A 16,080-nucleotide genomic window follows, 5' to 3' on the forward strand; every position below is an offset into this window, starting at 1 on the left:
ATTTCTAATTTATGTTATATAGTAACATACCAAATCTCGTTTTTTTTATCTGAAGAAATAAAAAAGTTATAGGGATATAAGCTCTGCGCGGTGAAGAAAATCTGACTATATTATGAACAGCGCTAGAGCAATAATAACAATACAATAAAACATTCGTAACCATCCTGCTTATATTTAAGTAAATATAATATAGCTTATGTTCCTTTTCAATGTGAAACAATCACGTTTTTAATAGATTTTCTAGAAGTGTTTTGGACGAAAATATTTGGCTACATATATTATTATTAATAAAGATAAAGGATAATCAACGTTAATGAATCATAATATGGTAAAAAACATCTAGGAAATAGATAATCCCGTTCTGTATGCAGATCATATTATCAATAAATGGAAAGATAAAAAAGATAAAGCCACAGCACGAAGCATTCGATTGGAAAATCTTCCGTTTACTGTTTTCACACATTTTTCATAAATACCCTGTTTATTGAACGCGTGAAAATCGTTTAAATAAATAAACGTCTTATTTGAAATCTACCTAATTTCCTGGAAAGAGCTAGTCTGTATATAAATAAAAATAAATAATTTATTACTGTGGTAAAATATTGGGATCGTATAGGAATTTAAAAAGTTGGTGCGGATTTGGAAAAATTTCTTACTCATTTATGGTTATTGGTGTATGAATTGAACGTTATTTCTAACACATATGTGAAAGGTAATAAGATAATTCGCTTTTCAATATTAGTTTCTATACAGGGTGCTACAAATTCGAGGTACGAGCATTGGTATTTCGGTGACCGTAATAGGTACGAAGAAGGTTAAACTGGGGGCAAAGTTGCGCTTTGGGATGTTCACCAAGATACCATAAAAAAGTTTTAAAAATTTTAGGAACTGCTGAGTTTTGTGAAAAAAAAACGGATTTTTTTGATCAATTTTATTTTTTCCTGTCGTTACTTTTTTTTTTTTTTAAATCAAAAAATAATTGCACATTCTCATAGCCACTTTATTAGAGCTATCTGATAGTATTTTTAGAATTTCAAATTAGCTCATAATTTGTGAGATACTTATTTTTTTAAAATTTAGATTAGATTAATAGAATTAGAACTTATTTTTTTTTAAATACTGACATGCATTTTTTATTTGAGGTTTTAAAAGAACTCGGTCTCTTGAGTACAATGATATGCCACACTCAATTTTTTTTTGTTTCGGACATGTGAACAGAATTTATTTAAACTAATTTCAAGTTCGGCTCTGTTTTTTTTAACATTTAATCTATTCATCGTTACAAAATTAATTTAGCTTTCAAACTTAACAATGACGTGGGGTAAAACATTGAATACGGAAAATCAATAAAGTAATATTGTATTTGTAAAAGTGATATATATACATTTACAATAAAGGCTAGAAAATGCATTCGAAAGTATAAGAGGAAGATCTGTTCGAAGAGCTACAAATAAAATTGAACGAAAAATAAATTTGTGCAATAGGAAGGATGGTAACCTTTTCAAACATTTTTTTAATTACAAATGTCTGGTTTTTAGTGATAAAATGATTTGCTCCGCCTCTCAACATCAACTAAATTATTGACTTCGATACCTACAGTATAATTAGCTTTGATGAGAGGGTTTCTCAATATGCATTTTTTTAAATACTTAGCTCAGATTCAAGCTGCGTTTAAACTACTCAAATTTTAAAGTTTTAGTTTACCAATTACAATTATTTTTTTACACTCTAACATAAATTTATAGTACATAGTTTTTATAAAAAAAATTTATCGGTAAAAATATTAAATTAGAAGCATTAATTGTAATTTACAGGCCCGCCCACATTTATCTTTATACGAATAATTTTAATATTTATGGCAAAGTTCTAGGCAGGTAATAAAATTCGGTTAAATTTAACAGCAATCTTATAGAACAAGTAAAGTTAATACTAGAATGTAACATGAGATCATATATTATCTTATTTTCATAGTTATACCACAGACTTGGTTATCCCTTATGATGTGGCGGTGATTAGATATCTATTGTGATAGTCGAAAATATAAATTCAAGACTTTAGGTATATAGATATTATTGTCTAAAGTCGGTCCCATAATCTGGAAAACACCTTCCAACGGTGGATACACGGATATCTGCCACATCGTGTGGGAGGCACACTTGCCAATTATGTGTATTGTATAACATTGTCGAAAACTATGCCAAATATTGGATCCAACGTTGGAAGTGTTGTCCTGAATCCCAAATCTATAATAGAGGATATATCCAGGGCCTATTTTACCATAAGACCGATAAGGCCCGGGCCTTGGGCCCGGTGGTCTGGGGGGCCCGTTAAAGGTTGTAAAATATTCATAATTTCAAATTCGATTGTAAATTTACACAGCAGAGAAAAATAAAGAGTTACCTCTGATAAGGAAAATAGAATTAAATAAAATAAGCTTTAGATTGATATAATTAATGCATTTTTTAAAATTATTTATAAATTTATATCAAAGATACCAGCACCGGCGATTTCCCAATCTAAAAATAACGTTTTATTTTTTAGCCCAAACTAACAAAAGAATTTTTGAATTTTATTGGAAAAGAGGGCCCGAATTTTTGCTTGGGTCTAGGGATAGACCAGATGAAAAATAGGCCCTGGATATATCCCTCTTATACTATAGCTTCTTTAGATTTTAGGTCAATTACACCGCGAGGATTAGTCGGTCCACTTCTATAGAGCTCCTCATGTAGATGTAAGGGAGACGATACAATGGGTTGCCCCCTGATGCCCCAAGGTTGAGAGTAGTAGAGGCTAGATAGAATACTATTCTAACTAGCCACGCATCCCGCCATCATAGGATTTAGGTTTTTGGTAAAGTTGTCTCTTCTTGGTCCAGGCGGTTAAAGACCCCCCCCCCCCACCATACCCTCTACCCGTGATACAGGACCACAGACTAAATTCTGGTATAACGGAAGAGTAGAGACGACACTAAAACCCACGATACTCTAGACAAGAAAAGAAAATATCTCTTTCCTTTTCTAAGGACGAAATACTCGGAAGCTGAACCGCGCAACCGCGGTCTACGTCAAATTCAGCTGAACTTTACCGCTGATGGTCTTTGTAAACAACCGCGCACTTTTTATAAATATCAGAGTATGTAATTATGTGGCCCTATTTAAAAAATCATCTGCATTCCCGTATTTTTAAAGCATACAAAAAATACCAAAAGCATTTTAAAGAAGATTTACAATTTGTGAATGTGTTTTGGGGATTCAGCGATTCATAGAACTTTGATAATTAATATTACAGACTGGATTATTTTTACCTTGTGTTTTTTCACTTAATTTTGTGAAAGAAGAAACGTATTATTTTCCCACTGTGTACTCTAAATATGTATAGTTTGTGGAAGTTGCAGTATATTTCAACAACATTTGAAGATAAACACCATGAAGTAAAATTTGAAATAGAAACTTTGCCTGTGACTTTGATACAAAACAAAGTTATAAACTGTGGTACGAAAAACAGAAGATCAAAATAAATTATGCATCCGCTAGGTCAAGAAAATATAATGATTATGTGGAAAAAAACTTACAATTATTACTGGAATCATAGTAAATCAGTAGGTAGGTAAAATGGAAATGGAATGTCCTTCCATACATTTTTTTGGCGGACGGACTGAAGCGTATCGGAAACAGCGTTGTCAAGTTCTTACGTTTGTACCAGCTTTGTTAAAATTTTGCTGATATTTATTTATCCTTTCGCCTCTTAATTAAATCTATTACCTTTTTCTAAAGATACAAATTTTTAAAATAAAACTTTCGTAATGATATAAATTGTACAATAAAAAGTATGGAACTGATACGGAACGGAAGCTTAGGTATAGTCACTACAATAAAAATACGGAACGGATATGGAATGGATATGGAATAGAAACGGAAGGTATAGTGAGAATCAACCTTATTTCGTACGTAGATAAGGAAAAAGAGAGACTCTCTTTCTTTGTCTTGAGTATCGTGGGTTTTAGTGTCGTCTACAGAGTAGTCCCATCCGGCATCGTTATTCGCCTTGATGCAAGTCCCTGGCTACGACACTACAGACAGGGACAAGACAACGATCAAATCGGTGATACCCAGCCATAGTACCTTGTCCAGGCGCTTCCCCACCAACGCAACGACAAGAGGTCTGTTCTCAGAAGAATCCCTGACTAGTCAGCACATTTCTCATTGGTTAAAATGGGTAGAAACCAGACTAACAATCAGGTTTCTACGCATTTTAACCAATGAGAAACGTGCTGACTAGTCAGGGATTCTTCTGAGAACAGACCTAAGGTCTCGCATCTCCTAAAGAAAGTCAATAATAGTAACTGAACAATAATACTGATTCGAATATGGAAAGACCCTGCAATATCCCACCCTAACTAATTAAAATTACTAAACACATTGATTTTTCATATCGCTACTTATGCATCTGAGACCTGGACCGTGAAAACTACAAACAAAAGAAAAATAGATGCTTTTCAAATATCGACCTATAAAAGAATGCTGCAACTTTCATACACAGAACATCGAAAAATAAACCAGTCATTACCTTAGGTACTTTGGACATATTTCAAGAAGAACAGATCGATTGGAAAAATCATCATCGAAGGGAAGATTAATAGCAAACGACCAAGAGGAAGGTATCCGACGCGAATTATTGGTCACCGTCTGGAAGAGGCTTCTCTAGCCACTCAAGATAAAGAGGGATGGAGAACAACGAACCGCGCAATTGAAAGATGATATCATCATACTCTTTCGAGAGTTAACGGACAAAAAGAAGAAAATATAATATGTGAGAGTGACAATCTACAAATTAAGAAATTTAAAAATATTTAAATATTTTATCTACAACAAAATAATAAATTTAATAACTATATTTTCTTTTATTTTTGAATAATAGTTTTCTTAAATATAATAATTGCTTAAATGAAATTAATTATGAAGTTACAAAGTGAGGTAAATTCTTTAAAAACATAGTATTTTGATTTATTTGATTTTTTCATTCGTTAGGAAAAATATTATACAAAAGATTAAACATCGAAATTTACATAAGATCTACAGTTATGTATATACAAAAAATTTAAATAATTTTTGTTGGGCTCTAGACAGATGATAAAATCGGTATTTTTTTATCTGTACAGTAATCCAGTTAAAGAAAGGTCTCGATGCTTTCCATAACAATAATAGGACAAAGCCAAACAAATCAAACAAAGGACTATCAATAGTAAATATGACGAGAAACCTTTAATCTGGTTATCTTCTCTCTCACCTTCTAACAAAAGATGTTTGTTACACTTAAGTATTGTATGTAGATACGGTATGTCTAAGGTTGGAAGTTATTTTTCTCTTCTAAAATAAGCTTTGCCATTTATTTAACCTGATAAATTACCTTAAGAAAAATGTAGCTTTAAATATTTAAAAAGGTATTTATTCCAATGATTTGAAGTTATATTTTTAGATGCTGAAAGTATTTATTACTGATGTTTTAATTATTTTTTACTTAGATGTAATGGCATTACATGAAGTTAAATCTTTATTCCACTTTCTAAATAAACTAGAGAAAAGCACTTATACAGGGTGGTCCGAACTGTATTCCGGAAACTTCGACAGCATATTCTGCAGATAAAAATAAGTAAAAAAGTTCGTATAAATGTTTGTCCTAAAATGCTTAGATTCGGAGATACAGGGTGTAGAAATTTTATTTTTATTTTGATTTATTCCAAATAATTTCTGAAGGAACGTCAATATTTGGATGAAAATAGGTGTCTGGGCATTTTTTTACATGAGAAATTCGATTTTGATGTCAGTATGACTCCTACTTGTAGAGGACGCTACCTACATATTTTTTTACTGGTTTGAAGAGTAATAACTTTTTGTCCGTACCTGTATAAAACTACTAAGTAAAAAGATATACATTTACGACGTCTTTTGCGTAAAAAAGGTCTCTTGGTAAAAATCGGTGCGAGTAATGGTTCTCGAGATATTTGGAATAGAAATTATCAATACCTGTCATCATTGACATAAATTAAACATGTTGACTAAATAGTTCTAAATAGATAAATTTGTAAAGTTTTTGTGCCAAAAGTTCAAGAGAAACTGTTTTGTTATCATTTTTACCAAGAAAAATTTGTGATTAATTTAAGTTCGCAAATTTATCATTTCAGTTAAATAACTATCTATTCAACATGTTTATTTTTTCTCAATAATGATACGTATTGACTAATTCCATTCTAAATATCTTGAGAACGGTTGCTCGTAGCGATTTTTACCAAGAGACATTTATTACGTAAAAAAATCATCACGGAAATGCATATTTTTTCACTCAGCAGTTTTATACAGGTACGCACGAAAAGTTATTACTCTTCAAAACAGTTAACACATGTAGGTGGCGTCACCTACAAGTAGGAGTCATAGTGACATCAAAATCAAATTTCGCATGTCAAAGAAATCCCAGACACTAATGTACATCCAAATATTGACGTTACTTCAGAAATTATTTGAAAAATATCGAAATAAAAATGAAACTTCTAAACCCTGTATCACCGAAACCACTACTTTCATCTCCAGAATATGCTACCAAGGACTTTTTCCAATTTTTTTTATCTCAAAAACTGCGACTTTGACTGATTTTGATGTTATTACAAATTTTGTTGCAAATATTATTCCTAATCTTAAATTGAAAACCGCGTTTCGCTAGCTACTGTAATTTTGGAGTTACGATATTTAAATAATTTTAACCCCCTCCCATACCCCCTTACCAACCCCCCACCCCCACCAAAATCTAATGGCCAGATTCTCGGGTGCCACAGTATTTTTGTGCCAAATTTGGTTAAAATTGGTTTGGCGGTTTTTGAGTTATCGTGTTACAGACAGACGGACAGACGGACAGACGGACAGACGGACAGACGGACAGACGGACAGACGGACAGACGGACAGACGGACAGACGGACAGACGGACAGACGGACAGACGGACAGACGGACAGACGGACAGACGGACAGACGGACAGACGGACAGACGGACAGACGGACGAGACAGATTTGGACAGACGGACAGACGGACAGACGGACAGACGGACAGACGGACAGACGGACAGACGGACAGACGGACAGACGGACAGACGGACAGACGGACAGACGGACAGACGGACACCATGAAAATATTTTGTATTTAGGTCATTTATGACCCAAATAACTCATTTTGAGTGAAATTCAAAAAACTTTTTTTTGCCGATCTTAATAGCCTACCATACCTATTGGTATGGTCGGCTAAAAAGGTTATATGATGTAGTCTTTTCTAGTGGACGGAGCGTGTAAAGCATTTCAAAAATGTAAAAAAATAGTCATAAAAGAATACTTGGCCATTTCAGGTATTACATTAGATTAGATTAGATTCTTTCAGGTGGCTTCATATTTGTAGAAATTAAGTTAGTTGATAATAATGATTTTATGTAGAGTTAGGGTTAGTTAAGTTTTAGCAAATTATATTTACATATTTTATAACCCTTCATCGCAGAATTTAAAAATATTAGATTATATTAGATTTGAGGTGGCTATCAGCTTGAGCCACTGGGACCTTTTTAGATCTATTGTGGTCTATCTCTGATATCCTTAGGTTACATTCTCCAGTTCTATTCTTTTCACAAAGTTCAGCAACTTGGAGACTTAATCCTCCATATAGCTGGCCTATCTGCATGTGAATGGCATATCATTGCCTGTTGCCGAGAACCGCACATTTGCCAGGGTATTGCACCGACATAAAATGTGTTCTGTCGTTTCTTCTTCAGATTGACAGAACTTGCACATGGCTTTATGTGTTAATCCCATTAGCTTTAGATGCCTATTCAGCTTTTTTTCTTTTCTCAACCATTCTAGAGATGGGTTGGCCACTCATTGTTTTGTGGGCATCCTCGTGACTGTTTTTGGGACACCGCAGAAGGGTTCTGAGCTTATGATTGACACTGATGAGCTTTGTTTAGCCATTTTATCTGCAGGTATAATTATTGCTTTTTTGTGACTTTATGTCACGTTTAAATCCTCAGATTATTTAAATACATACTTTTCTGGCATAAAATTAACTCACCTTACCTTAATCTGACGCGTTCAAGTTTCTGTCATTTTTTTACCACTCTGATCTTCTTCCTTACACGTATGACCCTGTATAAAAGGGTACATGTATGGTGGGATATAGGCATGAATTTTGAATACTTGATATAAAAATATCTACCCATATTAAAATATTTTACTAAACAGGTATGAAACGACATTAAACGACATTAATGGATTGGGAATTTCCAACAAATATACGAGTAGATAAACACATGAAGTTGGGATAAATCTGATGTTTATCACTTACTAATCTAGCTAAAATTAATAACCAATTTGCATCTAATTTAATCTATTTTTTTTTAATATTTCCAACAAAATAGGTTCCCATATGTTGATAATGCAGAAACTTATTATTTATCGGTTGTAAACATGGTTGTCCTTATGCAAAATAGGTTAGTACAAGTAAATAAATAAAATGTTAACCTAGCTAAAATACAGGGTGAGTTTTCTACGATGTTCTCTATGGGTATCTCGGAAACTACTGGAGATAGAGAGTCGGTTAAATGGGGAAAGAATTGTAGTTTTGTGGGGTCATAAAAATGCGCCTTTCAGGTTTTTGAAAAAGTTCATGGCTAACTAGATATTTCTAAAAAAACAAATTTCGGCTATTTTAGAAATGGACCCTAATTCCATTATAATCTATTTTAGACAAAAAGTTTTCAGATAAAAGTTGTAGATAATCATGTCCTTAATGAGATTGTGTTCTCCGTTTTTTTCTAAAGTTTGTCATTTTTGACATATGACACAAACATATGTTTTTTTAAACGGAAACCATAGTTGGCCATGACTTCGTAAAACGCGCAATTTTTTAAGATTTTCAGCAATATAAGCTATAATATGTTTTTTTCCAAAAATTACTGAGTTATAGCCAATTCTTATCCTTTATAAACAATTTCAAAAATGGCAGGCTTTAGAAAAAGACGGAAAACACGATTTCAATAAGGTTGTGATTATCTACAACCAACTTTTATCTGAAAACTTTTTTTCTAAAATAGATTATAATGGAATTAGGTACCAGTTTTAAAATAGTCGAAATTTATTTTTTCCAAATATCTAGTAAGCCATGAACTTTTTCAAAAATCTGAAAGGCGCATATTTATGACCCCACAAAACTGCAATTCTTTAACTCTTCTTTAACTGACTCTCTATCTCCAGTAGTGTAGTTTCCGATATACCCATAGAGAACATCGTAGAAAACTCACCCTGTATAACACTTCATTTAGCTAACAATAATACATATTCGAACAAAAATGCATATTTATGTTTTTACTATTGCTAGAATCTCTAGAATATTGTAAATTATATTAAATTATATCATAACTGTCTATACAATATGTATGTATTAAATTTTGTTTCTCCAAAAATTAGAAAATAACCAAAGTGGTGTAATATACAGGGTGTCCCAGAAATAAGTACAAGTATTTTAAGGCGTGGTAGATCTCGATAAAAGAAACATATTTTCTCTTTATCGTTTTTCAAATAAGTCCAAAATAACAAAGTTATTTTACTTTAAAAATTTACAAAAAAAAATGATTTTTGCTAAAATTTTGACTACCACTGGATCTTTTTTGGATTTTCTTTCTTGGAAATTTAATCTAATATCTATATTGTGATATTATCAAGAAATTATGTTTTTAACTAAAAACTAAAAGAAATTCCAAAAAATGTTTCGAAAAATTTCGAATTTTTAAAGAAAAATTTTTCGCGAAAAAAACCTCATAGGCGTGTTTCTGGGGTTGAACTATACTACCAGTTAAAATACTTGCACTTATTTCTGGGACACCCTGTATATACTCACATTAAAAATTGTTTATAAATACCATCAAATGAGGCACGTTGTCATCAACTTGCAATTATTTAATATTGCTTGTTTACATCATGTTTATTTATTTTACGTCAATCCTACTTTACAGGAAACAGCAAATTTGTTAAAACCATTATGATAAAAAATTACTAGTTTTTTATATAGTAGATAAGATAAAAACAATTTAATATTACTGGAAAATATTGGATATTCTGTCAGTAAATCAGAAAACTAAAGTCAATCAGAAAGTATATATAAAAATTTTCAAACTATAGAAAAATATAGGCATCTTGCTATACTTGTTAAGTTGTATCTATGGTGTATCTATGGCTACATTTAGACATTTTAAATAGTTTTTTGATGTATTTTTTTTTGCTTTTGATGACATGGGGTGATGTACCACCCTGCAAAATGTATGTATATCTGCAAATATATACTTAATTTTATTTCATTAGTTTTCTATTTCAATAACGAAATTCTCAAGTATTTTTCTATAATGAACCCAACACAAAGGTAGAGAAAATAATTAGTATAATTTTGTTATTAGAACTGTGATTTACAACAGGATATATATGTTGATACTAATTAGATAGTACTATACATGGCCATTTCACCATTTCATACTTAAAAACACAACATAAACTTAAAAATGGCATGGTATCAAATTACTCTTGTCGTCGAAAAATTCACACGGAAAACCTGCTAAATAATGTTATTTAGCGCGTTTTAAAATAAAATCTTATTCATTTTAAACAAGCAATATCAACAATTTTATCATACGCGCGTGTACACTTAATGTACGAGCTAAAAGGTTCTCTCATTGTTAATGTTGCTTTTTATCATTTAGTATAGTTAGTTACCTGGAGAACTCTGTATACAATCGCACAACACCGTAATGTTGTTTGTTGACTGTTAACAGCAGACTTCAAATATTTGAATACACGATTAGATATTTAAATATGAGAACTCGTTATTTAAATAATTTAGCAACGTTTCGCTCAGGTGGAAGTTAAACAAGTACTGCTTAGACTAGGACAGCGATATAAAATATATAGAGAATATCAATTTGTTTCAGAACTAAAGATTTTACGATTTACTAGATTTACTTAGATATCTACCTGTTGTTTTATATTAGATAAATTCTTATTTGCTTCATTATCGCTTATTTTATTTCTTATTTTAATTATTTGGTGTATATTCTATTTTACTTATTATTTTTCTTTATTTTATAATTTGTTTCAGAACTAAAGATTTTACGATTTACGAGATTTACTTAGATATCTACTTGTTGTTTTATATTAGATAAATTCTTATTTGCTTCATTAACGCTTATTTTATTTCTTATTTTAATTATTTGGTGTATATTCTATTATACTTATATTATTTTTCTTTATTTTATAATATTTTATATCAACTTGTTTATTTTTTATATAATAATACCGATTAGAGATGAGCAAAACTGCGATTCTCCGATCGTAATTGAAACAGCGATTGCGATTTTTAAATCGCTGCGACTGTAATAAAAAGTTGTAGTCATTTCCGGTGAAACAGGAAGCAATCGAAACGAATTGAATACGCCATTCAATCCTAATTTATGTCAGATGCTTACATACGAAATCTCGTTTTTTTTATCAGAAAAAATAAAAAAGTTATAGAGGCGAAGCACTCTTGCGAAACACCCAGTATATACCAAGATCATAATATTATAATTTTGGCCCTAGAAAAATAATACATTCTTCTTCAGAGAAAAAATTCAATCGCAGTTTACTATAAAATGCTTCAATGGACCACAAAATTACATTCGCAACAAAATCGCAAATCGCAACTCCTAAAAATTCAAACTCGCCGGTAGAAGGTTATCACGGTCCCAGTTTACAAAATCACAGTCACAACAAAATCGCAAATCGCAACTATAGTAATATTGGTTGTTGGTTGCCTAAATTGAAACTCGCAAGTAGAAAAAAATCGTAAATCGCAACTATAGTAATATTGGCTGCCTAAATTGAAACTCGCAAATAGAAAAATTCGCAGTCGCAGTTTCCTATGACAGCCAATCGCAGATTGCGATTGTGATTTTAAAATCGCTGCGATTGTATCGCAGTTTGCGATTTGTTGCTGATCTGAGGTAGAAACAAAAAATTAGATAATATTCATGCCTTTGTAGCCGGGTATATTTTTTGAAAATCTCTGTATTTTTTCGCCATTGGAAGAGAAATCTACAAAATAAAAAAGTTTTTGCAAATTTTAAAATTTTTTGCAAACACTACTGTTAAAAATAAATCCTAAGATAGCAGCTTATAAGTGGGTTTATAGTAGTAAAACAAGTTTGCCTAACCGACAAAAAATGCGTATCCTTCCAGTAGTTATATCTCCTCACGTCGCGTCGCGTCGTCAGAAGCAATAAACAAAAGATTTCAGGAGAAGACATTTCTCCTGAAACGTTAAGCCACTGACCATCTGGTCTCCGTTTGGATTTAACGAAAGATAATTGGGTTCAATGCAGTGGTAGAATGTCGAATGAGTAGGAGGGGGTCATCACCGCAGCATTGCAGATGTAGTGTGTCCCTCTTTCTTGAGGAGACAGTGTCCTGTTAAAAACCCCGTGACAATCCAAAGATTGTTCTTACTTAAATCAAAGAAACTCCTCGATTTTTCTTGGTCGTAAGTCCTCAGAAACTTCTTCGAATGTCTCAGGTCGTAAGTCCTCAGAAACTTCTTCGAATGTCTCAGACCATTGCAGGATTCCAATTCCCTAGGTTACGCTTGGAGTCTTCCAAGTTTTTTCTTTTAGTTGGTTTCCGCTAAGAAAGCAGAACGGTTTTGGTCCTGTTAGTGGAGTGTTCACTTCTTTTCTAGCTATATCATTTGATTTCTTTATTCCTTGGTGAGCTGACGCCCAGAGTATGAGGACATGGATCACAGTAGTGTATTAAAATAAAATTCTCAAGAGACAGAGTGAAGAACTATTAAAAAAGATTGAAATGTTTATAATGAGTTTAGAGTATTTCATTAAATTACAAAGATTTTACCCTGTTTTTATAAAGATTTAAAGGAGTTATTTGAAGTTTTTGCTTTGATTAAGTTTCATCTTCTTTGTGAGGCTCAGATCTTTTTATCAAAGTTCCAAATTAAATAAAATAAAAACTAAAATTGTGTGGCACATTGAAGATAAAATGTCAAAATAGAAATTCAATACTAAAATAAAATACCTGAAAAACTAAAGCAATATTGAGTAAATACAGTACTGCAATATGTTTAATAATCTTCGGCTCTGCAAATGTTATCCCTGATATTAAATTGCACTAAGGGGTGTCTCACACTTGGAATTATATCTTTACATTTTCTTGGCAGTCACTTGCCGTCGTCGGCAGTCGACTCTAATTATATGGCAGATATAGGCAGTCTTCTTCGCAGTCATTGGCAGTCGCTTGGTAGTAAAATTATATTTTGGAAACTACTTTTTTTACCCAAGTGAGATACCCCTCGAATTGAACATAGTATTTCAAAAACGTTAAAGCTTTTTGTTTTACATAAATTATATTTACAATAAGATCAATAAACACTATATTTTCTTTTAAATAGTATATTTTCTTTAAAATATGAGTTTTAAAAAATTATAAATAACATCAAAAATAGTTTTCATGCTATTATATACATGAAAACTAATCTCTTTGAAATGTATATTTTGATGCGATTTTTTATAATCCTATGTAATGTCAAAGTTTACAGATTAGAAAATTTGGTAATGTATAACATATTGGCTGAGTTTAGGATGTTTATAAGAATTTTTGAATACTTCACAGTTGATTACTTTTGTCTGTTTCAAGTGTTAATAATAGCATGTATTAAATAGTTTAGAAATCATTTTAACAAAGGACATAGTATTTATAACGATTTCTAAATGGTAGCGTATGCTTCTATTTATCTATTAAAATATAAATCCACGTTTTAAACTATTTTCTAGATACTTAATAAATTTTAAAATTTGAAATAATTTTTACTGTTTTACATAACTTTTCAACTGAACTAATTCGAACTCTATAAAATTTGATATTATACACTTAAAAATACCCATTTTGAAAAATTAAAATTTTTATATTCGTAGATTAGAAAAAAATATCATAGACAAACAAATTTAACATACAGTAAATATTTTTGAAATATTTAAAATAGATGCTAATTTTTCATTTAGTTTAAACGTAGGACAAATAAACCTTGAACCAACAATAAAACAAATTGTAAATACAGAAAATGTATAACATAATAACATATTTTATGTTAATTTCGATTCATAGAGTAGAAATTATGTTATTTGCTATATAAACTAATTACAAAAAAAAATACTTAAAAATAACTAATCGAAACGACAGAATATAGTACTTAGCAGTACTTTCATCTTTCATCTTTGTGATATTCTTGCTTTTTTTTCAATATTTTTGCTTTATGAGCTTGAACTGAGCTTTACATTATTTGCTTTCTAAAATGTGCCAGTACTTGTCTATTTATACCCTTTGTTTTTGTTATATGAGAACTAAAAGTGATGAAATATGTATTCAAAGATTGAGCTTTTGAATATTTGAAAACTGATTATGCATATTATTAGCATAAGATAATACTATAATTAGCCAAATTATTAACTGATAACGCCTATAATAGATTAGTATATTTTGTTGTTTTATAATCAATATTTAAATTATGTAATTTTGTAATTAACAGGAGATTTTAAAACCGATCACACACGATCCAATTGGGTCGGCAGGTTGGGTAGATTTAGTCGGGTTGGATAAAAAATCGGGTTGTGTGTAGACTTGTCACCTGATGATTGTAAATCAGATCCGAGTTGGCTGAGCAAGCCGCACAACAGGCCGATTTTCTTCTGTTACAGGCCAGTAAACGTAGCCGAGTATTATACGTAAAGGTGGAAAAAATTAGTAACCAACCAATCTCAACGGGAATATGTATGTAGATAATAATTTTATATTTAACCCCTCAAGAGTCCCATTCGGTCCCAGTGGGGGAAGTTTGAAAAAACCGCCGCCATCTTTGTTTTTTTCAAATATCTCCGTTTGCATAACTTTTTTTGAAAAAACTAAATATATGTTTCTTGCAGAGAATTAAATTTAGAATATTTTACCTTCAATAATTTTTTTTGCTAAAATAAATAGTAATAGAGATAGAGCAATTTTTTCCTATACGTTTTATAAATTTTACAGTTTTTTTAAAACAATCAGCTATAATTTTTGCGTTAACAACAGTATAATATTAATATAGATAAACAAGTATAAATGTAAGCATTAAAACCATTAAAAATAACGTTTAAATATTATTTATTAAATAAAATTATTGTTAAAAAAATATTATTAAATTAAAGTTATTAAATATAATCTGATATGACGTCATCTTGAGCGGCATTTTTGTTCTCAACTAAAATACAAAAGTTTGTGCAACTGATTCCGTGACTACACTTTGAAGAACATTTAAGACCCAGTTTTCTAAAAAAGCAATTTTTAGAGCACTGACTCTCTTTGCAATAATTGCAAAACAATTATTTTAGTAGGCCAGGAGGCGATTTATCTTATGTTGATTGAATAGATTGCCTTTTTGATCTTTCTTCCATCCATATTGAAAAGGATCTAACTTGTTACCAATCCATCCTTGAATCTAAAAAATACAACTTATACAAATTCCTATAATAGATATATTTTTACAGTTACCTGAAAGTATGTCCTGAGTAAATGGAGTTTTGCAGAGTTCTTAGTTGGAAGCAAATTAGCTAAATTAAACGTAGTGTTAAGGGCTTGTCTTAACATAATCCTATTGTATTCTATACAATAGAATGTCCTGAATAAACTCCATTTATTCAGGACATACTTTCAGGTAACTGTAAAGATATATCTATTATAGCAAATGTTATGAGTTGTATTTTTTAGATTCAAGAATGGATTGGTAACAAGTTAGATCCTTTACAACGTGGATGGAAGAAAGATCAAAAAGACAATCTGACACCTATTCAATTAACAGAAGATGTGGCGCCTCCTGACCTACTAAAATTATTTTTTTGCTATTGCAAAGAGCCAGTGCTCTAAAAATTGCTCTTGTAGAAAACTGGGTCTTAAATATTCTTCAAAGTGTGGTCAGTGTTACGGAATCA

General features: G+C 31.2%; 1 protein-coding gene across 2 annotated transcripts in view; it reads right to left on the bottom strand.

Moving 5' to 3' along the window:
• The window catches only part of LOC115883833 (cGMP-dependent protein kinase, isozyme 1-like), a 61,261-nt gene that overhangs the window by 41,286 nt on the left and 3,895 nt on the right, over positions 1-16,080 (bottom strand). Inside the window, exon 1 of one of the 2 annotated variants that reach the window (XM_030902248.1) lies at positions 10,790-10,921. The exons of the other annotated variant lie outside the window; for it this stretch is intronic. The gene's annotated coding sequence lies outside the window, so the exon portion shown is untranslated. Of the gene's footprint in view, positions 1-10,789; positions 10,922-16,080 lie in introns of those variants that run through there. 2 annotated transcript variants of the gene reach the window in all.

Source organism: Sitophilus oryzae, unplaced genomic scaffold (assembly GCF_002938485.1).
Source record: "Sitophilus oryzae breed Bouriz unplaced genomic scaffold, Soryzae_2.0 scaffold_111_pilon_pilon, whole genome shotgun sequence".
NCBI lineage: Eukaryota > Metazoa > Arthropoda > Insecta > Coleoptera > Curculionidae > Sitophilus > Sitophilus oryzae.